Source organism: Leptonychotes weddellii, chromosome 8 (assembly GCF_054177405.1).
Source record: "Leptonychotes weddellii isolate Sample4059 chromosome 8, ASM5417740v2, whole genome shotgun sequence".
Taxonomy (NCBI): Eukaryota; Metazoa; Chordata; class Mammalia; order Carnivora; family Phocidae; genus Leptonychotes; species Leptonychotes weddellii.
This window is the reverse complement of record NC_138376.1, coordinates 7,600,217-7,627,341: the sequence shown is the minus strand read 5'-3', so window position 1 is coordinate 7,627,341 and position 27,125 is coordinate 7,600,217. Positions and strand designations below refer to the sequence as shown.

Here is a 27,125-nt window from a genome sequence, read left to right as displayed (position 1 = left end):
TGGATTTCAGATGAGGCCAGAATGCCAGGCCAGCAGTCACATGAGAGTCCTCTCCAAGGAAGCTGCTCCTGGTCCCTGTAGCTTGAACTGGTTCTGTCGGGTGAGCTGCCGCAGCGCCTTGCTCCATCCACTGGAAACCAGGGGACCAGAGGCCAGAACCTCAGAAGGACCAACAGTCCCATCTGGAGCACCAAGTTTCTAATGGAACCCACGTGAGTTCCCTCCTTGGTGAGTCCCAGATACAGCAGGTGGAGTGGTCCCACAAAGGAAACTTTATTTGCAGCAAATAAGATCACCGAGATTAACTTCCAAAGCCGTGACTCCCTGAGCAGGGGTGGATGAGTTCCTTTTATTGAGGGTTAGGGTGAATATTTAGACAGGGAAGCCTTGGCATCAGATGTAGAGACGGGCATACGGTCGCGCATGCGCCTTAGGGAAACACGCCTCTACCTACATTGCACGTTATGTAAATGAGGCTTGCGCTCCTCCTTGGGCGGAGAGTTTAGTATTATGCTGAGGTAAAGGTCATTGGTCCTTCTGGAGGTCACGGCATGGTCCATCTGCGCAGGTGCACGTCCGGGGTTCCGCTCAAACTGGTGTGGGTGGTCCCGGCGGGCTGGAGGTCCCGGCAGGGAGGTGGCTGTCGCTGGAGGGGCGGTTTCTCTTTCCATTTGCCTGAGTTCAGCGATAAGCTGGAAAGAAGAGCTTAAGGAAAAATGTGGGACGAAGGTGAGTGAATGCAAGCAGGTGGGCAGTGAAGGTCAGGTCTTGGGGTCTAGCTGGTGACATAACCAGGGAAGTAAAACAAAGACTTGAAAAAAATCTTCAGACTTTGGGCACCTGGGTGGCTCAGTTGGTTAAGCGACTGCCTTCGGCTCAGGTCATGATCCCGGAGTCCTGGGATCAAGCCCGGCATCGGGCTCCCGGCTCAGCGGGGAGCTTGCTTCTCCCTCTGACCCTATCCCCTCTCATGCTGTTTCTCTCTCTCTCTCAAATAAATAAATAAAATCTTTAAATAAAAAAAAAAGAAAAAAAAATCTTCAGACTTCATTTCTGTTACCCGTTTTAATGAAAACAAAAATGTGTATTGATTGCATCTTAAAATGGAAATGATTGTATTCTTTCCCTATTAACCATTCCTAATCTACAGGGTATTTCTCAAATGTTTCCACATAAACATCCTCAGCTGGTGTAGGAACACGACTTCACCCCTGGCAGAAAGAGGAGGTAACCTGGAAGTATTGCCCAAAGTGAACCACTGAGGACTAGAAATTTACTTGAACTCTCCTGTTTTGTTTCCTGGTGTTACTGTCTTTAAAATTCATCTAAAAATTACAATCTACTCCATGTCATTTGGATTTCATTTTAAAGATAACATTGTAAATTATCTAAGTAAAATGAACTTCTCGAAGATGCTTCCTTTTTTATCTTGTTTCCTCCAGGACCCACTGTGTACCCCTGGGGTGCACCTAAGCTTGTTTGAGAAGCATGGACCTATGGCTGAGCTCACTGAAGAAGGTAAGGCTTTCAGACTACCCTCCTAATTATGAAGCACGTATTCAGAGCCTTTGTATAGACAAATGTGTGGCAATTGCTCACCTCCAGTGGTTTACTCTGGTTTAGGAGAAAAAGCACACCGGGCCATAGAATGATGAATATAACCACGTAAGGCCATGCCTGATAAATGCCAGGTGAGTGGCAGAGATATGTACTATGAGCATGTGGAGGAACACAGATGTTACTGAAACTTTTTGGCTAGGGGTTCACAGAGCTGGTACTGGGTCAAGGCTCTGAAAGATTGTAAGGATTGTGATCACAAAGAAGGGGACGAGGGCATTCCAGAGAGGGAGGGGGGTGTGGTGACGGCAAGGTGCCTTGGGGGGGGGGTGATAAATAGTCTAATTAAGCTGAAACAAAGCACCTGTAGCGTTGAGGAGAGCCAGATACAGATGAGAAAAGAGACTTGGCTGCCAGGCTCAGGAGTTGGTGGGTCTTTCTACAGTGGGGTTATTTAAGGGCTATACGCTTGAGGGGTGATTTGTGCAAAGGGACACATTTGCTGGTTAATCTGACAGCAGTGTGTTGGTTGAATTGTAAGGCATGAATAGTTAGAGGACCACAGCAGTCGTCCAGGTTATTATTTAATTAAGGCCTGGTGCAAAATAGTGTCCACAGAGGAAAGGGGGGAGGGGAGACAAAGCGAATGAGAAAGATGTTTCATGCCTATAAAATTTAATAGCATTTTGGTGATCATAACCTTTACAGAATAAGTGCTTTTTAAAAAGTATTCTGTTATTCTGCTGTTTTCTGGCTTGAACATATTATTGAATCGAATCCGAAAGCCCCCATACAATTGCTCTCAGTCTTTACCCAGAACTAGCTTAGAAGATGTTTTGTTAACGGGAAGGTTACTGACGGGGTTTACCCTTAAATCCTCTTTGGAAGAAAGCAGAGAATAAATAAAATTACTCATGAGGCATGATAACAGGGCAAAGAGGGCGAATGTAGAACAACTGTGTGGGAGATGGATTGCTCCTTGGTTTTACAACTTTGCTTGATTCTTAGGAAGTAAGGGGCACAGGAGAGTTTCTTGTAGAAAGGAATTCATTAAGTGTTTAAGAAATGCTTTCAACCCAGCTACCTTCTCCTTTTTTGGAGAAAGCTTGAAGCACCGTAGTACACGGGCAGCTTAACAAAGACCGGAAATGGAGCTGAGTCCTCAGAACAGCCCTCTGAGGACGTCAGTTGACCACGTTGTTTTCATTTACTTGGAAAGGAATTCCCTTTGAAAGTGCAGTAAGGTGTGTCTTTCCCCTTACTTAGCGGCCGCTCTGTCTGCTAACAAGATATACTGAGGTAATCTTATGGTACATACTTCTGTCTTACATGTGAAGAACTAAAGGTTATAGCAATTAACCACTTAACTCAGTGATTCTGTTTTAGAACTGATGATTAGCCCATCCTCGTTAGAATATTCTTTTGCCCTTTGCCCGTGGAAAGCATTTGCTCTCTGAAAGTCTGACACAGCTGTGGGAGCTCTGCCTAATTATAGCTGAACAGAGACCAGGGAACACTGAATTCTGGCCAGCTTGGCCCCTGTCAATCAATACCCATTATTTTAGGAGAAAAGAAAAAAAAGGAATAGTTGCATAAAATGATCAGAGACCCATATGCCCTTCCATGTAACAAGCAGCAGAAGGGCTCAGCCCTCCACACTTCTGTGCTGATCAGTCGATGAGCAGGAAGGAAAAGTGTAACTTGGAGAAATGCTTGGACTGTTGTCCTAAGTTCATCCGTAGATATGGGCACACACAAATGTTCCTCTATCAATTCTGCTGATACTTCTGTTGTACTGAGAGGGTGAAGAGTTAAGTCAGAGAAGTCTTTTAATTAAAAACAATCTCTGGGCCACCTGGGTGGCTCAGTTGGTTAAGTGTCTGCCTTTGGCTCAGGTCATGATCTCAGGGTCCTGGGATTCAGTCCCGCATCAGGCTCCTTGCTCAGTGGGGAGCCTGCCTCTCCCTCTGTCTGCCGTTCCCCCTGCTTGTGCTCTCTGTCAGATAAATAAATAAAATCTAAATAAATAAATAAAAACAATCTCTGATTCTCAGAAATTCTGCTTTTATCTGGTTCCTTCTCTGTTGTTTCTTAATAGCCAGATGTTTGTTTTCTTAGTTTTTTCAAACAATGAATTTTTGGGTGAATTTTATTTTGCTTTCTAATTCATTAACTCATTTTTTAATCTTTGTAATTTTCCCTCCTGCTTTTCTTAGCTTTTAATTTTTTTTTCCCTTTCTACTTCTTGGGTTGAATTTTTCACTTATTTTCATTCTTTCTTGTTGACTTATAAAAGCATTTAAAACCATGAATTTTCTGGGGCACCTGGGTGGTGTAGTCAGTTAAGTGAACAACTCCTGGTTTTGGCTCAGGTCCTGATCTCAGGGTCGAACCCCCGCATCAGGCTCCGTGTTCAGTGCAGAATCTGCTTGAGATTCTCTCTCTCTCCGCCTCTGCCCCTCATGCTTGTGCTCCGTCTCTCTCTAAAATAAATAAATAAATCTTTAAAGAAAGCTATGAATTTCCTATCTACATAAGTTTGATAACATCCAACAAATTTTAATAAATAATGTCATTGTTGGTCTTTTCTGCAAATTAATCACCATACTGATTTCTATTTAATAATGGTTTTGGTAAGACGGGTCTTGGTTTCCAGGTGTATTTTGTCTTTCCTTAAAAATATGACACATTTCTAAGATTGTTTGCTTTTGCATTGGGGTCATACAGCCTGTATTGCGTCCCCTTTGGGGAATATACTGAGGCTTGCTTTGTGGGGAAAAATCAGAAGATATTCCATAAACAAGTATTTTCTCTGAAGTGTACAAGATACCATGAAGTATTTGTTTTTCTTTCTTTGACTTATTTCACTTAGCATAATGCTTTCAAGATTCATCCATGCTGTCACAAATGGCATGAAGGATTTCCTTCATTTTCACGGTTGAGTAATATTTCATTGTGTGTGTATCTATACATGTACATAAATGTATGTGTGCATATTACATCTCTGTTCATCTGTGGATAGACACTTAGGTTGTTTCCCTATTTTGGCTATTGTGAATAATGCTACAATAGACATGGGAGTGCAGATTATCTCTTCAATATCCTGTTTTCTTTTCCTTTGGATATAAACCCAGAAATGGGAGCACTGGATCATGTGGTAATTCTATTTTAAATTTTTGGAAAAACCTCCATACTGTTTTCCACAGTGGCTGCACCAGTTTTCATTCCTACCAACAGAATCTATCATCTATCTATCTATCTATCTATCATCTATCTATCATCTAGCATCTACCAAACTCTTGATTTGGGCTCAGTTCTTTTTTTTTTGTTTTGTTTTGTTTTTAGATTTTTTATTTATTTATTTATCAGAGAGAGAGAGACAGAGGCGGGCAGAAGGAGAAGCAGGCTCCTTGCTGAGCCAGGAGCCCGATGTGGGACTCGATCCCAGGACCCTGGGATCATGACCTGAGCCGAAGGCAGACGCTTAACCGACTGAGCCACCCAGGCGTCCCATGGGCTCAGTTCTTGATACCTTTTTTTTCCCTCCATATTCTCGCCCATATGTGTTATCTTTTGTCTTTTTGATGATAGCCATTCTAACAGATGTGAAGTGATAGCTCATTGTGGTTTCAATTTACATTTCCATGACGATTAATGATGTTGAGCCCCTTTTCATGTACCTGTTCATCATTTGTATATCTGCTTTGGAAAAATGTCTATTCGGGTCCTTTGCCCATTTATAAATTAGATTGTAGGTGTTGTTTTTGTTTTGCTATTGAATTGTATGAGTTCTTTATACATTTTGGATATTAACCTCTTATCAAAATAAAGACTTTGCAAATATTGCTTCCATTTTGTAGGTTGCCTTTTCATTTTGTTGATGGTTTGCTTTGCTGCGCAGAAGCTTTCTAGTTTGATGTAGTCCCACCTGCTCATTTTGCTTTTGTCACCTTTGCTTTTAGGGTCAAATCCCCCTAAAAATCATTGCCAGAACTGATGGGCAGGAGCTTACCACCTATGTTTTTTTTTCTTGGAGTTTTATGGTTTCAGGTCTTACATCCAAATCTTCCTGCCTCAACTTGTACCTCTAGGCCAGTTCCAAAGCTGTCATGTTGAGACGTCCCTTCCTGCTCCTGGTTCTGATCTACTGTTTCCTGAATCCCAGGTTTTCATTTTCTTGGCTTATCCCCTTGTTTGGCTGGAGTACATCTTTAAGATATGTGAGGAAGGCAAAACTTCTGAGTCCTTGCTTGTCTGCATTTTTTTTTTTTTTTTAGTCTTCCCTCGAATTTATCCCTTCCTTGGATAATTGAGAGTTTGGCTGAGTACCGAATTTTAGATTGTAAATTTTTCCCACTCAGATTTTTATAGATATTAATTCCATACCTTCCGATGTCTAATTAGTTTGCAGGAGATTTGTTTTCTTCCGTCTTAACTTTCATAGTCATATTTGTAGATATGAGAGTTTTTCCTTTGTTCTTATTATTAGTTCATACATCTTCTTGATGTTAAGACAAGTCGTCTTCTCATGCCCTGGGAATTTTCCAAAAATGGAAGGAAATTTCCTTCCTTCTTTGCCTCCATTGTCATCTAACACTCCTATTAAATATTGAATCCTCTATGTTCTCCTTTATGGGAGACTTTCTCTATTGCCTGTCACCCATTCTACTTCAATGCGTGTTTTGACAACTGTTGTGAATCTCAAGAGTTTCTTTTTATTTACAGACATTCCTTTTCCATAGCATCCTGTTGCAGATGCTGTATCTATTCTAATCTCTCTAAGGATGGTAATTAGAATTTTAACCTTAAAACAGTTTGCCACGGGGTGCCTGGGTGCTCAGTCGATTAAGTGTCCAACTCTTGATTTGGGTTCAGGTCATGATCTCAGGCTTGTGAGATCGAGCCCCGTGTTGGGCTCCATGCTGGGCATGGAGCCTGCTTGGGATTCTCTCTCTCCCTCTGCCCCCTCCCACTTGTGCTTTCTCTCTAAAAAACTGTTTAAAAAGTTTGCCACAGTCTCTTTGATGCTGCAGGCTTCTCTTAAATGTTTGTTGTTCCTTGGTTGTCTGTTCACACTTAGGATGAGTCAAGTGAATGATCAGGAGTGGGGTGTATGTGACTGAGTTCTCTTGGCTGAGGGGCTTCTCTTTGAGCTGAGTGGTCAGGAAATTGACCTCGACACTGTAATTTTCTGAGTTCTAAATTAGGATGTATTTCTCTAATTACCAACATCCACACTGATTGCTCTATTTCTTGCCCAGCAGACATTTTATTGACTTTCTTTAGAGAAGAGTTTATCTATCTATCTATCTATCTATCTATCTATCTATCTATCATCTATCGATCATCTATCATCTATCTATTATCATCATCTAACCTATTATTTTGGCCTTGGGGTAAATGCCTTCTTCAGCTTCTGGCAAAAGAGGGGAAGGCAGGGGCGCCTGGGTACTCAGTTAAGTGTCCAGCCCTGGGTTTCCGCTCAGGTCGTGATCTCAGGGTCGTAGGATCGAGCCCCCGTGGCATCAGCCTCTGCACTCAGGAGGGAGTCTGCTTGAAAGATTCTCTTCCTCTGTCACTCCCCCTACTCATGATCTCCCTCTCTCTCTAATAAATTTTTTTTTTTTTTTTAAAGAGGGGAAGGCAGATAGTGAGCTGTAGTTGGCTCTTCCTTTTACAAGTCTTCCACCAATTTCCCTACCTCCAGATCCAGTTTTCACTCCCTATCTCTGCTGTATATGCTGCTTCTCAGTCAAGATCCCCTTTGGGTTCTGTTGAGGAAGTTAAGTCGCTTCATTGTAGGAGCACTTTCCCCTCATTGTTTATATATTAGGTGGCTACTTTTTGCTCTGCTTCATCCATTGGTCAGTGCTTTTCCATCTGTGTTCCATTCTCTAGAAATTTATTGAACTCTTCTGCACTGATGGCCTCCCCTCATTACTCTTTATTTTGGAAGGCTTATACTTTTAAAAATGACTGCTTTAATTAAAATAGATTCTCATAGAAAGGAAAGAGATACTTCAATTCCTGCAGGCCTCCCATTCTGAAATGAAATTCTGTTTTATATAATTAAGCTCACACATACACTAAGTTTAGTGCAAAAACATTTATGACTGTTACACCTACCTTTACATTCTACCTAATAGAAAAATAAAACAGCTTCTTTTGTCCCCGTTAAGGCTTGTCTGCCTTGAATTTAACTTTGCTACTAATATTGCAGTTTTCATTTTCTTTTTGTTAAGTGCTATATAATTTTTAAATCTTTAGAGTTTCTTTTATTTAATATGTATATATAGAGGGTACAACGGTTTTTCTATCCCCTTCCTCCCTCATACAGTTTCATCTACGGTTATATCTTCAGAGTTTTCACACGAAGATAAATACAACATCTGATTAAGATGGAATATGGTTTCTAGCAAATAACCGGGGAAAGTTCAGTAATAGTATTCACAGGAAAGAATGAATCCAAACCAATCTGGAGGAAGAGTCCAGTATTAGTAATAGAGAACACTTAATATATCACCCATCCCAGAGCTATTTTAATTATAGAGTGTTCAATTGCTTGAGAATTTTTTTTTTAAGATTTTATTTATTTATTTGACAGAGAGAGACATAGCGAGAGAGGGAACACAAGCAGGGGGAGTGGGAGAGGGAGAAGCAGGCCTCCCGCTGAGCAGGGAGCCCGATGTGCGGGGCTCGATCCCAGGACCCTGGGATCATGACCCGAGCCGAAGGCAGACGCTAAACGACTGAGCCACCCAGGCACCCCCTAAACGACTGAGCCACCCAGGCACCCCTCAACTGCTTGAGAATTTAAAGGATAAATTTAATAAGACTTTGGAAAGGAGAATAGAATACATTGGTTCTGAAATTAAGTAGTTTTTTTTACCTTGGACAAATTGCTTAGGAAGGTCCTCTTGTGTGCTAAGCGCTTTGCTGTGTGTATGGGATACAATAAGTAATATATGAGCCATGCCCTGAACATGCTCTAAATGGATAGACATATAATCAAATATAATCTAGGTGGAGTGATGGTACAAATAAGGAAGTGATTAATTTTCCTTGAATAGGCCCAGAAACGGCTTAACATAATTGTGCCTCTAATTTTCTATCTTGATTGCAAACATTCTTGTGATTTCTGACATGCTAGTTCTGTGATACTCTACCTGAAGAAATAGCACTTTACTTCCTTAAAATGATGGCTTTTGTGCACCTGAATAAATTCATAGGTGGTACGCAAATATATAACTCAGGACCCAACCAGAAGACAGAGCCACAGAGTAATTGGAATAAGGGAAGTTTAACATAAGGACTTAGTATCTATAATAGAGGATTAGAGTAATGGGGAACTGGCCTAGAAGAAGTAAAGAGAACTCAGAGGAATTCAGAAATCAGATATAAGGGACATCATTACATCTAGGACTGGGATGGAGCGTTCCTTGTCCATCAGGGCTGAGATACAGACTTCACTGGAGTGAGCACAGCCTTGGCTCACGGGATACTGGAAGAGTCACTGAGATGCTGTGCTTTTGGGTCTTGCTGGAGATCTACCCTCTGAGGCGCTGGGGAGCCGTCCACAGGGCCGTGTGTGCCCTGCAAATCACTGCAAGGCCAGTCGAGGGAGTGCTGGGCCACTGAGTGCTGCTGGCTGCCCCCATACACTGTAGGAAGCAGGTGCTGAAGAAGCCATGCATTATAGAAACGGTTCATTGTAGAGCTGGGTATGCAGAAGCGATGCACTGCAGGTGCCCATGCTGGAGAAATCAGGAGGTGTAGGAGCCTGGCAAAGGAACTTACCATACCGTGAAGAGAAAATACCTCTTTGCCTCCAGTGTCCCTCCATCTCCCTCCACCGACAAAGCTTAGCATTGTACCAGCTGACAAAGAAGAAATATATAAAGGGCCCATATCCATTTCTATAGAACAGACAGTGAAGAGTGGATTTGGAGCTTAGAGGCAAACACATTGATAATTAACACAATAGGATAGAGTTTTGTGACTCTTTTTCTGAAACGGATCATCTCTTTGAAAATTCACGTCATATTTCAATGTTCATCCCTTATGTTCTACAGAAGGTCTCCTGGTTTACTTTCTCCCAATATTTGCTTAGAAAATTTTTAACATTTCCATTTTGGCGTTTACCTTGAGAACTAAAATTTAGAGACATGTCGGGGCACCAGGGTGGCTCAGTTGGTTAAGTGACTGCCTTCGGCTCAGGTCATGATCCTGGAGTCCCAGGACTGAGTCCTGCATTGGGATCCCTGCTCAGCAGGGAGTCTGCTTCTTCCTCTGACCCTCCTCCCTCTCATGCTCTCTCTCTATCATTCTCTCTCTCTCAATAAATAAACATCTTTAAAAAATAAAAAAATAAAAATAAAATTTAGAGACATGTCTGACTTCAAGGTGCTGTTTCTCTGCCCCCATAGAACGATGGGATTTTTTTTTTTTTTTGGTTTTCTATTTCTAGAATCCTAGACTTGTGTTTCCTTGGCTAGCTAGTCCATCTTCTTGCTGAGCCCTCCATGCTAACTCTGGTCGTCATTATCTTCCTCTGGCCCTTCCCCTCTCGTTATATTCGTAGCCTTAATCTTCTCAACAGTCCAGGGAGTGCAGGACTTCTCATGGGTAGGAGTTGGAATGAGTTTATAGCCCTTCAGGATTGATTTTAATATCCTAGAAGTATTCCATAGAACGGAATACATTCCGAGTGTGGTGTCTGATGTTGAAGACAGATGTCAGTCAGCCTCACTTCCTGTAATCAAGGTACTATATATTTCCTGGCAGTTGGATTGCAGAGTTTTTTGGCTCTATAAACTTGCTGCTTCTTGGTTTCAAGGAAGTTTAGCAGGTGATGTGGTCTAGTATGGAGTCACCTATGTGTTAAAAGCTACCTTGTGACATAGGATATTTCAGTGATGGAGAGATTGAAGTGGAAAATAAGCAACAGCAACTTGATTAAAAGGGACTTTAACAAATAGAGGGGCCAAGCCATTGATGTCTTAGAAGAGGGAAGGTAGCAGCCTTTATAAAGAAACAGAGCAGCAAACATACTGAAAGGACCATCTTAACCAAGGAACAATTCATAAGTGATCAATGACTAATAATGAGAGCACATTCTGGAAACAACCCGACTGAGGCTAGTAGAAGAAGGTCCAGAACTGTAGGCTTGAGCCCAGACCTCCTCTTTGGCATTTCCTCCAATGCTTGTGTAATACTTTGGTAATATGTATGAATCTGGTAAGAGTAGGGATATTGGAAGATCTTTCAGCAGTGATACATAATCTGAAGAATTAATGCTTGCCATGATTAATCATAGTGATAATAATAATGGACAATACTTGAAAGTCCACTATGTGTCAGGTGCATTGGCATTACCATTTAAAACAAAATTTATACCACTTAACAAGGGGCAAATTATAATCCTCCATTTTGAGAAAATCAAGTCTTGTAATATCTTCAGATAACTTGATATGGTAAATGTAAGGCTAAGTTTTGAACCTAGATATAAGCTCTGTGGAGCCAGAAATCATAGCAGTCTTGTTCACTTGGTACCCCTAGTTTCTTGAAAGTGTCTTTCACATAATAGGTGTACAGTAAATATTTGTGGAGTGAATGAATAATTCCCACATCTGAATGCTTTCCCCTGACTTCATTGTTTTGTATTAAGGTTATCTAGGAATTTGGGCCAGAGCCCTCTTAGTTCTGTATAGCAAATATTCCATGGGGTTCTGAGAGCGGGAGGATAGTAGAAGGTAGTAATCTTTGGCTGGTGAGCTGGAGGTCGTTGTAGGAACAGGCAATCCATAATGACTGGCACAAATTAGAAGTAATGACAGACCTTCAAGGGTAAACCCTCATTTAGTAAATGGTTTTATCCTTCTGTTTAATACATTTCATACAGGAATCTTTAATTTAGGAAGTATAATCTAGGAAGTATAGAGCCCAGGGGAATCCCTGGGAGGTCCTCAGGAAGTCTATCAATACTGAAATTGTATGCAAAATTGTGTTGTGTATGTATTTATCTGAAAGGAGGGTTCTATGACTTTTAGGGGGGCTGTGACACTCGAAAGAGAAACAGGGTTCAATGGGAACATTTATCATTTAAATTCTGGGGAGTAGGTACTTATGTGTCATGTTGGAATTAGAAAGAAGCATTCTTTTTGTTGGTTTTTAGAAGGAGAAATTTTGTTTTCTCCTACAAATAATGGATTTAAGAGGGTTTTTAGGTATAATTGACATTCCTGAGCTTCAGGCTGAGGCATATTTCTTATTGAAAAGGCTAAGTCACTCATTATGTCAAAGCCCAGAAGAGAATATTAATTAATTTCCAACATACTCTGTGGCAGCATGAAAATAAGTTGGTCTCTCTTTCTGACCACCCAAGCTGCCGGCTACCCTGAATGCTTTTTCTTGTTCCTTCCTGTTTTGGGTCCGAGCTAGCTAAAACAGGGTCTTTTAGAGGTTTTCTTGAAATAAGGTGGTGAGCATTGACCTGTCCCTAAACAAAACCCACAGACCTGCTTGCCTGATTCTGGCAATCAAAGCCGCATGGCCGCTAGCAAGTTTGTCTCCCCTTTGATCTGTGATGTGTACGACACTGTATTTTTTGGCGGCTCTAAAGCAGACTGCCAATTAGATCCAAATGTGTCAGACAGCCTCGGAGAAGGTACTAGTGGCCAAGTTTCCATTAGTGGTTCCTACTGATTGATGCCTGCAGCATTCTGTTCATTTAGAAATAGAAACCTGTTCTCATCTTTAATCTTGGGGCTGGAAGTTGAAGTAATGGGGAGGAGAAAGTCCCAGAACACAATTAAATCTCTTTGTATCTCTCAGCTTTTAACTTTTGTTTTTCTTTTAATGCAGCTAAAGACTCAAAACAATAGGAGACTGTGATTCTCTTGTTCAGAGGAGGGTATGCTTTTAATTTTCTCCTGTGTAGAAGGCTGAAGGGAAGAGGGAGGAAAGCCACGTTTCTAGAAAACAGTGCCTTGCCTGCAACTGTGTTAGATGCTTTCAGGTGTGACCTCATTTGATTCTCTCACAACTCAAGGAAATAGCAATTAGCCTTCTGCACACTGTTGAGGAATGTGCAGTTCAGAGAAGAAAAATACATCCTTCTGTGTTGTATGCATTATAAGAGGCAAAACAAATTCACCTAGGTAGCTGTTGGGTTCAACAGCCTGTGCTCTTTCCACTCCACTGTACAGTAATGTGTGTGAGTGATTTCGGCGCTAATCCCTCTCGCACCTGAAAAGAGCTTTGAGAAAGCCTCAAGTGCGCAATGGAAATCAGGGTATTTAGGCTAGAAGCTAGCCTCTGAGTCACCGATAGACCGGTTTGGAAAAAAAGAAAAAAAAAAGATCAGGGACTTAATTTCTAGATTTCATCTTTTGCATTAGTACTTAGAAATGGGCTGCTTTTTATTTTTTTTCCCCTTCTAGTCCCAAGCTGTAGTTTCTTGAAATCAGATCACTATTCTGAGAAACCAGCTGCACCGGGGAAAAGGATGGAGGCGAGAAAAACCAAACCTCTCTTCTTTGTTAATGAGTCATATTGTCCGCACTTGGTTTTTCATTGACACCAGCTGGAATGGGTTTTGCCCATCTCCCAAGGAGGATCCTAATGATTGTTCATGGGGCCTGCATTTCATTTGTGGTGCCAGTTAATTCTGGAAATTCAAACTTCAGTCAAGTGAATATATGCTGGGGAACCCTTTCTTCTTTCTGGAGGTGTGTAATTTGATATTTGGGACTGTGTTACACAAACGTTGATGAAGCGTACTTCACTAGGGCTCTTCAGGGAAGGAGGGTTTATGGTAACCTGCACTTTTTAGCTGTGGTGAACAGCCTAGAGCAGAGGTTGGCAAACTTCTGGAAAGTTCCAGATAGTAAATATTTTAGGCTTTGTGGGTCATATGGTCTCTGTGGCAACTACTCAATTCAGCTGTTATAGGGTGAAAACAGCTATAGACAGTCTGTAAACAAATGGGTACAGCTGAGTTCCAATAAACCTTACTTGCAAAAACAGGAGGGGACCAGATTCAGCCTGTGAGTTGTAGTTTGCCAAACCCTAGCCTAGAGGATATCTCGGGTTTGTCCATATATATGACACTCCCTGCCAAGCACATAAGAAATGCTCAATGATGTTTTTTAAATGACCAAATGCAAATGTATGAAGGAGCAGCAAAACTCTCACTATGGCCTGAAATCATATGTTAGAAACCTAATGCCCAAGATGATGGTATTTGGAGGTGGGGCCTTTGGGAGGTGATTAGGTCATGAAGGGAGAGCCCGCGTGAACGAGCCCTTATAAAAGGGACCGCAGGGAGCATGGTTGCTTCTTCTACCGTGTGAGGACATAGCAAGGAGTTGGCGGTCTGCAGCCTGGAAAAGGCTCTCACCAGAAACGGACTGTGCTAGCACTCTGATCTTGGACATCTGGCCTCCAGAACGGTGAGAGATAAATTTCTGTTGTTTATAAGCCACCCAGTCTGGGGTATTTAGTTAGAGCAGCCCGAACAGACTAAGATAGCTTTCTAGACTTTATTCTTACCAACTGTGTGATAAATTAGGAGTTAGTAGGGATAGCCTCAATTTATAGGTAGAAAAATGAAGCATGAGAAACTAGGATCCCAAAAGTTGGAGGCAAATTTTCAGTTAGAATTCAAGCTTCTTTTAGGTGTCTTCCACACCTTAGCTTTACTGTTTAATTTTTTTTAAACTGAGGTATAATTGACACACAGTGTTACATTAGTTTCAGGTGTACAACATAGTGATTGACAAGTGTATACATGGTTATGTTCACAAGCGTAGCCACCATCTGTCACCATACAACACGATTACAGTATTACTATATTCCTTATGCTGTGTCTTATTCTCTAACTAGAAGCCTGTACCTCCTACTCCCCTTCACCCATTTTGCTCATCTCCCTACCGCCCCCCCCACCCTCCCTTCTGGCAACTGTCAGTTTGTTCTCTGTATCTGTGGGTCTGATTCTGCTTTCTTGTTTGTTTATTGGTTTTGTTTTTTGGATTCCACACATAAATCCTATGGTAGAATTCAAACATCTCACCTCTATTTAATGCCCCATTTACTGAACCCCCTTGGTTTTATTTTATTATTTATTCTAAGGCAAGCTTTCCCCCCCCCCCCCAAAGAGCATACTATTTCTGCTGTATCAGATAAGGTACTCTGTGCTGCAAGAGATGGAAAACCTGGTTCAAACCACATTCAACAATACAAGGAATTTGTTTGTTGATATAATCGAAAAGTCTAGATGTAGAGTGGGTTCCAGACAGGCGTGGCTCAGTCACTCAAAGTTACCAAGAACCCAGTTCAGTTTTGCTCCTTTGTTCTGCCTTCCACTTCATTCTTCACTATCAGATTCCACCCTGTGTAACACCCTTGAAGCTTTTCTTGCCTGGGAATAGTGGAGTGAGGAAAAGGAACTTCTCAAACTTCTGGCCTTGGCTGGCTAAAGAAACAGAACATAGAGAAGAATGGGCTAACATGTGTCCTGGTTTGGGTGTGGGAAAAAGAATGCCATTAGGTAAGTCAGTCGAATATTTGGAGGTCTTGAATACTGGGAACAAACCAGAGAGTAGGTGCCTTCTAGGGAAGGGAGCTCCTTTGGAGGTATGCAGGAGTCTAGCAGTTAGGCTAAGCCCAAAGCCAATGAGAGTCCCTGCAGTCACAGGAGAAGGTGAGCCACAGGGGTGGATGGACAAGTAGGGAAGGACCAAATCCTGAAGCCATCTGAAAAAGTCCGTTTTTATCTCCACACTGAATGGGGATTGCTGAAGAATTTTGAGTGAGGGAATGATGAAATCAGACTTGAACATTAGAAAAATGACTCCAGCAGCTTCGTGGAAGGAGGTTCAGGGAGAAAAGCAAGGAACCTAATCCAATTAGTTGGATGTAGCATAGCAATGGCAGGAAGGGGAAGAGAAGAGTAAGAGCCTCTTAGAATTAACTAACTGGATATAGGGAAAAGTGACCTCTGGGCTACTATTTCAGCAGCTGGGTGCATGGTGTGGCCACAGACCATGATGGGTGAATATACCTATCCCTGTGCCTTTGTTGTGGGAGTCTGGGAGGTATTGTGTAGCCTCACATGGGATGAGGAGAACTGTAATAGTGGTGACAATCCCCAGATAGTCTCCTGGTTGTTCAAGTCTGGGGTGGCAGGGAGGGGAGTCTCTGCAAGCATCTGTAACCAGTTTATAGCCTTGGTTCCTACTGTTTATGAGAAGTATAGAGCGCTGGCCAGATTGAATTCAGAGGGAGCCACAGAGCTCCTGGGCCGCTCAGCCTTTTCAAATTACTACTGGGTGGGATCATTGTGGAGCGAAACTGGGCGCCCTCTCTAATCTCCTCTGGCTGCTCTTGCTAATGGAACACACTGTAATGGTCAGAGCCACCCTCAGCCCTAAAGGGAAAAATGCCTCTCTTTTGCTTTTGTGAAGAGGCCGCATGAGGGTTCGCCATAGGCTAGTGCCTTGGGCATCCTGTGGGTGAGGGACATGAGGGGGAGCAGTCCAGAGCCCTGTGTCCTGACTCAGCCAGGCCTCATAAAGCGCATTTTCCAGCCCTTCGGGGGAAGAAAGAGGATTGAAAGGAGACTTGTCATTGTCATGGCTGTGGGAACATAGGTCAGAAGCATCTCTGCAGCCACTGCCCACGGGCTCCCAGCATTTCTTCCCAGGCAACGTCCTGTGTTAAGCTGGTGACCGTAGCAGCGCTAGGCCGGCACTCGAGTGACCAGAGGAGGGGTGGAATGCACCGAGATCGTGTGGGCGGTCACGACTTGGCAGGACACCCTCTCCTCCTTCAGGGGCCAAGCTCCGAAGACCTGAATGTTAGGAATGGTGGCTGGGAGGTGAGCCGGACAGATGATTTAATAAAGATTGGTTCTTTAGTTAGAAAACGCTTTGAGACTATGGTTGAAAGGATTCAAAATGAAAATGCAGATGTCATTCTCATTAGAGATCTGGGAAGCCTTTGAAAGCTTCCGTGTGGGTGAGCTGCTTTTCAGGTAAAACCAGTCCCTTAATCCCAGTTGAATAGGCGGTGGGGCTCTAGGTGGACTGGGCAGATGTGGCATGCAGAGATCTGAAGTGAGGCTGTGAATGGTGCAGAAGAAAGGTTTTCGGCCTTCTCTTGGCTTCCATTCTTCCCTGGCCCTTCTGTTTCTCTGCAGTGTATTAAAATGCCCTCTCCTGATACGTTGGCAAAGCAAGGAGTCCCTGGCACTTGGTTTTAGGAGCACACAAACAACTGAAGTTAAGGAGAACTCTGATCAAAGACAGCCTGTATTGGATGTTCATGGTGGGCCAGGCATTATGTTGCGGCTGAAGGTCAGGGAAGGGGTGATAAACGAGTTAGAGGCCCTGCTCAGGGTGCCCAGTGTTTCCGGGGGAGGACAGGCGTCTAAGTAATTGTGACACACGTCAGAGCATCATCAGTGATCTGGGAAGGGTATAAACAAGGTAGCAGGCAAGGCAAAGACGAATACAAGTGTTTGGACAGGAGACATGGGGAAAGTTTCAGGAAAGAAGGGACCTGGAGAGCGAAAGCAAGAGAAGGCAACAGTGAGAACAGACAGAACTGTTGCTGGCGAGGAACTGGAAGGTTTTGAGGGCCTGTATTGCTGTCCAAACTCCAGGTGGGGAGGGGGGGGTGACCCAGCAGGAGGCCACCTAGAATTAACTTGCTTCCCCCGGGGTCCTGGAATTCAGGACAGTTGCTCTTTCATAGTTAGAAAAGTTTAACACCTGGGGTGCCTGGGGGGTGGGTGCGTGTGTGCGCAGTCGGTTGATCATTCGACTCTTGATTTCGGCTCAGGTCATGATCTCTGGGTCATGAGATCAAGCCCCACTTTGGGCTCCACACTTAGTGCACAGTCTGCTAGAGATTCTCCTTCTGCCCCTCTCCCCTGCGCATACTCTCTCTGGAATAAATAAGTGTTAAAAAAAAATTTAACACCTGATGGAGTTTGAAACCAGCTTAGCTGGCTGATCCTTATTGAAGGAGGCGGGATGGATTTCCACAGTCTCTGATTTAATGGCTAAGTCAGGAAAGGAGAAGAGCAGAGTTTCTCCTGGTCTGTTCTTCCTTTAATATTTATTGAAAGTTCTTTCTGGGTGCTGTGGAAACCCTCTGATTACCAGGAGTGTAGAGTCTGAGGGAGGAGACATTTTATTTTTATTTTTTTTAAAGATTTTATTTATTTATTTGACAAGAGACAGCTAGAGAGGGAACACAAGCAGGGGGAGTGGGAGAGGGAGAAGCAGGCTTCCCGCCGAGCAGGGGGCCCGATGCGGGGCTCGATCCCAGGACCCTGGGATCATGACCTGAGCCCAAGGCAGACGCTTAACGACTGAGTCACCCAGGTGCCCCAGGAGACACATTTTATTGCTTCAAATAGGACATTGATGTTTTTAGAGACTCCAAAGGCACTGAAACCATTCATCAATCAAAATCTATCTCTTAGGCTTCTACTTTGCGCAAACTAAGACAAATAACAGATCTTGATGTCTTGTTTCAGGCATTCCTTGAGAAGTGTGTTTCCAAAAACCCGAGGAAATGATGTGCCCACCTCCTTTTGATTCAGTGACTGCCCCTCCTGACTTGGTTGGATTGTTAGGTAGCATCTTCAGGGTTGGCAGGGCTCCTCCTAAGAAAAGTGGGAAAATGCAGAGGTGGTCCCCCAAGCCCTCTGGAAGGGGTGGGGTGGGGTGGGGAGCGTGGATATTTGTGGAGTATCTGCTGAGCACCGTGCTAGGTACTTTGTAGGTACTATTTTAGTCAGTCCTCAAGACTCCTGAGTGAACTAGGTAGTATCCCCCAGAGGCTGATGAACAAACAGACTCTGAGAGGTGAAGTAACTAGCCCCAGGCCGATCCACTCAGCAACGAGGCAGCCATGACTCATGGGCCGGATGCCAGGCCTTACCCCACCCTGCTCTGCTGCTCATGGGTTGAGCGCGCTCTATCAGAAAACAAACAATGCTGTTCTTTCGTTGTGCTCCTAGCAGGAAAGGAGAAAGGGCAAACAGTACGATTTCTCCCAGCAACCTTGCTCCTGCGGGGACAACACTCAAATGTTTTTGGTCCACCGCTGTAGTAAGAAACCTCTTTGACAGGAAGACCCAATACAATTTGATACATAAAATTTCATGAAGCAATTCTGACATGTCCTAAGTGTGACGTGCTCTGTCCTATCGAAGTAAATCTGTTCTGTTTGTTCAATTTTTAAACAATCCTGGTCCTGACCCTCTAATTTGGGGGGTTGCCCGAATAGTGAAAGCACTCACTGCGTGTAACAAATTGGAGATTTGTTTGTAGCTTTGGACAAAGGAATTTTGACAACCTCCTTCCTCTTTTGCATACACCCCTCTGCCTAAGGACATGATGTTATCCTTTCATGACTGACTTTTCCCATAAAAGCTGTCTGGTTCTATTTATAAAAGAAATAGGTAATTGATCTGTCTCCAGAAGACTTTCACTCTAATTTACATGGCAGGGTTACACCCCAGATAGAGTCTGCTTCTCGAACCTTCCTAGGCACGAAGGACTCCAGCTAGCCCTCAACCAAGAAGGAGTTTTGAATGTGAGGAATCTGACCATGTCTGCAAGAAAAATTAATTCTTCTCATTTAGGTCACGTAGAGGTTCTCCCTTAGGTCTCCTACCTGTGAGTATATAGAACTTTAAAAACAGCACTCTTTTACTTCGACTATGGAAACTTTGCTAGAGTTGGTGGTCTCAAACCTGTAATGTTTGAGGGGAGTGGAGGAAGATAGATCGTGTTTGGTGAGGTGGGCTTGATGAGCCTCTCAGAGTGGAGGGGGATCCCATTTGAGGATCACGCTTGTCAGATCTGTGGGGGAGAATACCTTCGGGAATGTTTGAAGGTACTTTGTGTGCTATGAAGTGATAGACACATGGGAACAATTGTTGCTATTAGGTGTGATGAGGAGTAAGAACAAAACTCTTTCTCCTGTCTGTACAAGAAGGCAGGCCTTCTCTTGACACAAGTAACAAATTGTTCTTCACCTGACCACAAAAACTGTTGCTCTTTATTTGACCAATAAATCATACACATATTGATTCCCTGTTACATGGTAAATATTATGCCAGGTTTTGTGGAGGCTGGAAACAAATGAGATGTGGTCTGTGCGAGTGAGATGCTTATGATTGATCTTCAGGGAGAAGAGAGATTAAAACAACAAAACACAGGTGAAAAATCCATAGTGCCTATCTCTGTGCTGAATGGTGTGCTGCAAATCACGAGGGGAAAGCTAAATGGTCAGATGAGTCAGGAGTTCAGACCTGCCTCGTGGTCTGTCAGAGAACCTCGATGTTAGAAATTAAAGATAGGAATGAGGAGGCAGCAGAGGTCTGTTTGTCCAGAAAATTCTACTCCGTAACCTGTGGCCCTCAGGATTTGTTTAACCTTTGTGGTGTTGATAGAACTCAGGTTTCAAGACGTCCCGGGCACCATCGCATTCACCTGAGGCCTTGGGAGAGCACTTAATTGAAGGACTGTGACTTCTGAGTCTTGGTGTATTAGCTCAGTCTACCATAACAAAATATCCTAGGCTGGCTGGGTTAAGTAATAGAAATGGATTTCTTGCAGTTCTAGAGGCTGGAAGTCCAAGATCAAGGTGCTGGCAAAGGAAGTTTCATTGTGAGGTCTCTTCCCTTGGCTTGTAGGCTACTGTCCTCTCCTATGACCTCTTTGTGGAGAGTGCTTTGATCTCTCTTCTTACAAGGACATTCGTGTCCTCATGGGAGCCCTACCCTCATGCCCTCATCCAGACCTTATGTCCCAAATATCCCCCTAAATCTAGTCCCAGCTCTTTTAGGGACACAAACTTTGGGGGATACAAGCATTCAGTACACAACACTTGGTACGCTCCAATTCTGTGATGGAATGGAGAAAGGGAATGTAGAAAGCTTCTACCTCTTCTGCCATCTTTGAACTTTGTGATAGATGGAATGCATCCTAAATACTCCTATTTGATGTGTTCTCGTCTTTCAAGGTCGCACTAATATCAGCTTTTTGGGCCACATTTGAAATTGCGGCTCTGAATGTTAAATTGGAAGGCTGCCATAGCATCGTGCACCAAATTATGTGTGGAGTATGAAGGACTCTTGAATGTGTGCACTTGAGAAATGTACACTCTGCTAGCCAATTGTAGAACGTATCCATCAGCTTCCATAATTAATCTCACATATGGGTAGTAGAGAGGCCACTGCTCCCTTACTTCCCAAATAACTGCCTAATCCTGACTTAACGATAGCCGAGAGTTCTTGGCACTATGTATTCCTCCTTTGGTTTGTCCATTCAGTATTTCCAATGACCTCTTCCTTTCTGAGCCTTCTCCTCTGCCTCTTCTTCACTGCCCAGAAAGCCCTCACTAAAGTAGCCATGAGTTGTTTGTGTGTTTATTTTTCTGGCTCTGGACCAGGAGGAGCCATGCCTGGTACATTCGTTTAAGATAAGCAGGGCTGGGCTGTGGTTAAGTATTTATGAGGAATGTTCCAAGGAAAATAATGTGTGTGGGGGAAGGTCAGACGGGGTGAGTACCCCCTGAGCCAGCATCAGAAGAGGCCCCTGTTGTGCTGGCTGAGGCAGAGTTTGAGGGAAAAGGCAGTGTTTGTGGGAAAAGAATCCCACAGCCTCAGTCGTGGCCCATGGCCACTGAGCTACTGAGGGTTTTCTTCCAAGTAAAGCAGGGACCTGGGCAAATTCCAAAGAAAGAGACCCTATTCATTCAAATGTCATTTTTTCTTAGCAACATTCAATTTCTTACGGTGCTTTGCCAAGGTGGCCTATGGAGGCAGACCTGTTCTTCGGGATGACCTAAGTCCCACCACTCAAGTCAGTACAGAGGATGTCCTAATGATTATATGAAACCAAAGAAATGTGAATGGAATAACTTTAGGGATTATTAGTCCAAAGTTCTTGATTTCAGGTGATGAAAGCAAGGCCCACAGGGACGGTGTTTTGTGTCCCTAAAAGAGCTGGGACTAGATTTAGGTCTCCTGACTCCCACTCAAATCACTGTGCTGCTCATTGTGCCCTTGCTTGGAAAGTGTTTGCATTTTAATTTATTTTTTTTTGTGGTTGAGATACACTTCCTTTGAGGATTGCCTGGTATCTTAGCTAAATCCTGGGAATTTTATAAGCTCGTGGTTTAATAGGCAAGGTTGGCATTGATATTCCATCTTTAGTAGAACAAGTAGCCGATCTAAAGAGGTAGTAAAGTTGAGAAAATGTGCTTAGTCTTACTTAAGCCAGTAAGACTGAGGCCATGTTTTGTTCAGGGCTCTGAGTTTTGTTGTTAATTCATTCTGGGGTCAGACTGAACCACGGCCTTCTTATAGGCTGTTTTCATGGGTGGTTGTATGAAGAGATGCTGTCTTCTGGCATTGCGATATGTATTAGCTACATTCATACACATGAATGCCATGTGTATTAGGTGGGGTTGGGGTGGATGGATGGGTGTGGTATCAGGGAGAAAGAGAGAAGTGGGCAGTGTAGCCAGAAAGGAAATGACACTTGTCAGGAAATGTATTTCTTCTCCATCATGGTTTTGTTACTGTGTTTTACATCTTAAGACTTTTACTAATAGGAAAAATAAAGATTAATGGTACACTTTATGGTAGGTTGTGTGTTCACCAAAGGTCTCTCAACAGGAAGCCAGGAGACCAAGTAGTCTCCACCATGCCGCTAAGAAGCCAAGAGCATCTAGTAAGAGATCTCTGTCCCTTGGACCCTGATTTCTTTATGTCACGAAGGGGTGAACTAGACGATTTGAATTCTTTTGTAGCTCCCAAATTCAAGATCATTCCTCATGGCAAGATACCCTGTTTCTGGAATCCTTCTGATTTGGTTGTATATCCGGCCAGACTCTGCCACAGCTGTTTATATGTACAGTCCAGAATTGTCAGACTTGCTAGTTAAGACTCTGAGGGTCATGAGTAGGAGGCTGCCTGCCCTCTACAAAAAACTCGCTAGCAAGATTGTGCAATCTGGGGATATAGGGGATGTTCAGAATTCTTTCATCCCTTGCCTCAAAGTCTTGTTGTGATAAAAGTACCCAGCTCAGTACCTGGCATTGAATAGCTGCCCAGAAGTGTAGATCCCCTCCCTCTCAGTGTGTCACTTGTGGAGGCCAAGGAGGGCTCTCTGTAAATCATTTTGATTGCTTGAGGCAAGATCTCAGGTTGCCTTAAGTGAAACAGGCCTTGGGGCATTCTCTGATGGCTCCATGCTCAACTACTTTGGCCCACCTTTGGTCCTTTTCTGGCTGTGCCTCAGAACTATCTGATTTCCCCAGGCTGTCTCCACATGCTTTAGAGTTCTCTCTGTACTCCCCAAAACTTCCCTGTCATGTCCCGTGTTCCCTCAGGTGGTAACCATTCTTACACATGACAGCCAATGACTTCCTCCTCGCAATCCTATCTGTATCTATACGTGTATTGTTATATGTCTATAAATACTTAGTCACGAGGGAAGGGAACACCGTCTACAAAGTCAGTCTGTGACAGGTCAAAGAAAAACAATAACTTCAAAGCTCCCACCAGATGCTAAAAGGTGATGAACCTTTTTTTTTTTTTTTTTAAAAGGTTTTATTTATTTGATAGAGACACAGCGAGAGAAGGAACACAAGCAGGGGGAGTGGGAGAGGGAGAAGCAGGGGGAGTGGGAGAGGGAGAAGCAGGCTTCCCGCTGAGCAGGGACCCTGATGTGGGGCTCAATCCCAGGACTCTGGGATCATGACCTGAGCTGAAGGCAGATGCTTAACGACTGAGCCACCCAGGTGCCTGGTGATGAACCTTTTGTTTAGGAAAATACTAGATGGAATATTTTGGTTTAAAAAAAAAAAAAGTTAAGCCTCCTAGAATGACCTACAGGAGAAGAGGAAACCAAAGTGCTAAACTGTTTGTGTAATAAAATGGAGGGACCGTGAACTTTCTTGGGTGGAAGCTTGATGGGAAGGTGGTGAAGAATTCTTGGATTTATGACAGAAGGAAGGATGGTGGAAAAGTCGAGTTGGATACAGCAATGTAGAAAATTATTGATGACTAAGGGAAGCAAACAAACCAGGCATTGGAAATCTCCTGGGGCAGGACTGAGAATCTTCAAGAACAGTGATGTCTTAGCACTCAGTGGCAAATTTTTCTTTAGGAGCTGTAGTCTCCTTCTATTAAACTTTTAGTAAAGGTTTGGTCCATGAAGCAGGGCTGATCAGGTGGCCGCCAAAGGTGAGGGGATGGGCTGAAGAAACAGGCCAGTCTCTGCAGGAAGCAAGATGGTGGGTGGGACTGAGAAACTGGCGATCATGGGGATTTAGAGTGAGATGAACCAGGAAAACATGCTTCCTGGATGCTTCAGAAATCAGGGAAGTGGGTGGGTTTCTCACCATATGTTAGTAGCTCGAGTTATTGTATTTGAATGTTTGTGGAAAGAATGACCTTTACATAGCTGGTAAACTTGGAGATCTTAAAGTTATAGAAATAGACCTGTGCACACACAAGATGTACAAAATGATCTGGCATTGGGTACACATTGGAGGACACTGTACTCTCATACACCCAAGTCCACAGTTGCACAGCGAAGTCCTACATGGAGCTTTAAAAAATTACTTTGCCCTGTCTACCCCCAAACATTTGCCTCAGTTGGCCAGGGTGAAGCCCAGGCATTGATATTTATTAAGAATCTACTGGGGCACCCGGGTGGCTCAGTCGTTAAGCGTCTGCCTTCGGCTCAGGTCATGATCCCGGGGTCCTGGGATCGAGCCCCGCGTCGGGCTCCCTGCTCCGCGGGAAGCCTGCTTCTCCCTCTCCCACTCCCCCTGCTTCTCCCTCTCCCACTCCCCCTGCTTGTGTTCCCTCTCTTGCTCTGTCTCTCTCTGTCGAATAAAAAAAAAAAAAAATCTTTAAAAAGAATCTACTATTCACTTATTCGTCCATTCAACAAAATATTGAGCACCTACTGTATACCAGGTACCATGTTAGGTGATTTGCTGGAGTGGACTCCTTGAGGGTAGGGTCATGTCATGCTCATTTATGGATCCCATGCAGTGTCTGGCCCAGAGAAGGCATGTATGTTCTTACTGAATTCTGACAACTATGAGGTGGGACTCTCCCATCCCCATGAAGCCGGGCTGATAGTAGCTTTGGGTATCTAAAGAAAGTGGGAAGGCGGTGGCCAAACATGAGGGGATGGGTGGAGGACGTGGGCCAGTTCATTTCACGGGTGGAGGAGATGAACATGGCCAGAGACTCCCCTGCAGGGAGCAAGATGGTGAACGAGATTCAAAGAGATTAAGTGATTTGTCCATGTCCTATAGCTGGTGAGTGGAGTGAGTGATGGCATTTAGATGTCAGTCCTGGGCTGTGTGATTCCAAAACATCATGCTGCCTCTCAATTTTGGGTAGGTGGCATTCTGTTCAAAGAGCCTTCTGCAGTAAGGCATTTACATTTTTGAAAAAGATCCTCAGTTGATTCCTGATATGCAGGTAGGATTGAATATAATAGACCAATAGCTATTTTGGGATAAAAATCCAAATGATTTTTGCTCATTCTTACTTCGATTTTAATTATAGAGGTAAAAAGTGATCTGTGGGGGGGTATCAACAAAAATAATTCTTTACATTTATTTTTTTTATTTGTTAAAGATTTATTTATTTTAGAGTGAGAGCCGGGGTGGGGAGGGGCAGAGGAAGACAGGGGAGACAGGGAATCCTCAAGCAGATTCCCTGCTTAGTGCAGAGATGTGGGGCTCCATTCTAGGGCCGTGAGATCATGACCTGAGCTGAAATCAAGAGTCGGATGCTTAACTGACTGAGCCACCCAGGCGCCCCAACAAAAATAGTTTAGATAGATTTATAAAACATTGAAAGTTTATATCCCAAGCTGCACAATTGTAATTAATTATTGTACAGTTATTAAGCAATATCTGTTAGGTGCAGGATGACATGAATAAGTCATTAAATTTGAAGTCTAGTTTTGATTCACACCAGCACAATATATTGGAAGTTTAATTTCCTCCTCTAATAGGGCTAATACTATCTGCCCAGTCTGCCTCGTGACGTTGGAATGAAACAATGTAGTCATAGTTGAAACAGTTTTTGACAGAGGTAAGAAAGCTTTATGAAAGTGTAGGGTATTGTTTTTTGCCCTTTGTAGTCCCGCTGAGTCACATTCATGAAGGGTTGTGTATGTGTATATGTATGTATACGTAGCTACAGAGAAACATCAATACATGTATATACAGATGCACATGTATGCATCTGTATATTCAGTATCCCCTTGTCCTTTGGGAGCAGGGGTGTGCGAGGGCAGCGCTTATCCCACAGGAGTGCAAGTCCTGGGGCAGCAGTGACTTCAGCCTTACCTTGGTGCTGTCAAGGCTTCCTGACACGTTCTTAGGTGATTGAATGAGCTTCATGTCTTGCTTCTGTTTCTGCCCTTGGGTGACTTCTGTGGAAGTCCTTTCTAGGTAGAGGATCTAACAAGGAGAGGGGAGTGGGGTGCCCTGGAGAGCCATGGCCACTTCCCCAGCTCTCAGATCAAAGTATTTCATACCGATGTCCATTTTTTAGAGGGGCCATTGACAGGATTGCACCCTCAGAGGACAGGTGGTGGCCCTTCTCCAAGGCCGTCTTCGATTCTTCTTAATCCTTGTTTACCTCCTGCCCCACGTTGACACGTTCAGGACCAAAGGTGTTCTGGGCACCACCTTCCTGCTCTAGAGAAGGGAATCTCTTCCCAGGCCTTGGACTCACCCCAGTGGGGAAGGACTGCCAGTCTTACAAAAGCTTCACTGTGTGCACGTCAGGCCTGGGCTGGCCCACGAAGGGCATGAGGCTCTGTGGTGCCAAAGAGGAACGGTTAGTAGGAATGGTCGATCGGGAAGAAAGGCTGTGAGTGGGGGTACTGTCAAGTCCTAGGAGGGGATTTCAGTAAAAATGCCAAAAGTATGTTGTAATGCTCTCAGCAGCCTAGGATGTACTTCCCCTGTGGGCCATCCTCAGGGAGGATTAAGAAATCTGGATTCAGTGTTGAACACTACATCAAAATCTAATGTACTATAAGTTGGCTAATTGAAAATAAAAAGAAAAAAAAAATCTGGATTCAAGAACCTGGTTTTACTGCCCAGATCTCTTTGCTTTTGAGAACTCTTTCTTCCATCTTTCTTGTAGCTTCCAGAATAGTCCTTGGGATGCTGGGAAGTGGGGATCTGCATTTAGGTCTGAATCCTGCCAGTTAGGTCTGAGAACTTAGGCAATTTATGGCATCCCCTTTTCCTCTGATGTATTGGGTGGAAAGACTATCAGTTATCAAGTGGTGTGAAGAGTTACAGTATTGCTAAGTTTTGGGGCTTACATTGTGGCTAGCTTGATTTGTTGAGTGTGTGTATATAGGGAGGGAGAGTTTAGGGTCAGAAAGAAAGATTCTCTAAATCTGAAAGTGTGGCTGCTGAGGGGCATGGAGGGAAGGGAAGAGCACAGCGAGTACTGCATCAGGGTGTGGTCGGTTGCACAGCTGGGG

At 43.6% G+C, this 27,125-nt stretch overlaps 1 long non-coding RNA gene across 2 annotated transcripts in view; it reads left to right on the top strand.

Moving 5' to 3' along the window:
- Positions 1-587: 587 nt before the first annotated feature.
- LOC115942386 (uncharacterized) overlaps positions 588-27,125 on the top strand; it is a 219,734-nt gene continuing 193,196 nt past the window's right edge. The window contains exons 1-3 of one of the 2 annotated variants that reach the window (XR_014147488.1): positions 588-729; positions 1,443-1,518; positions 1,624-1,691. This is a non-coding gene — a long non-coding RNA (uncharacterized LOC115942386). The remainder of the gene's footprint in view (positions 730-1,442; positions 1,519-1,623; positions 1,692-27,125) is intronic. The other variant, XR_014147489.1, reaches the window with a different exon arrangement.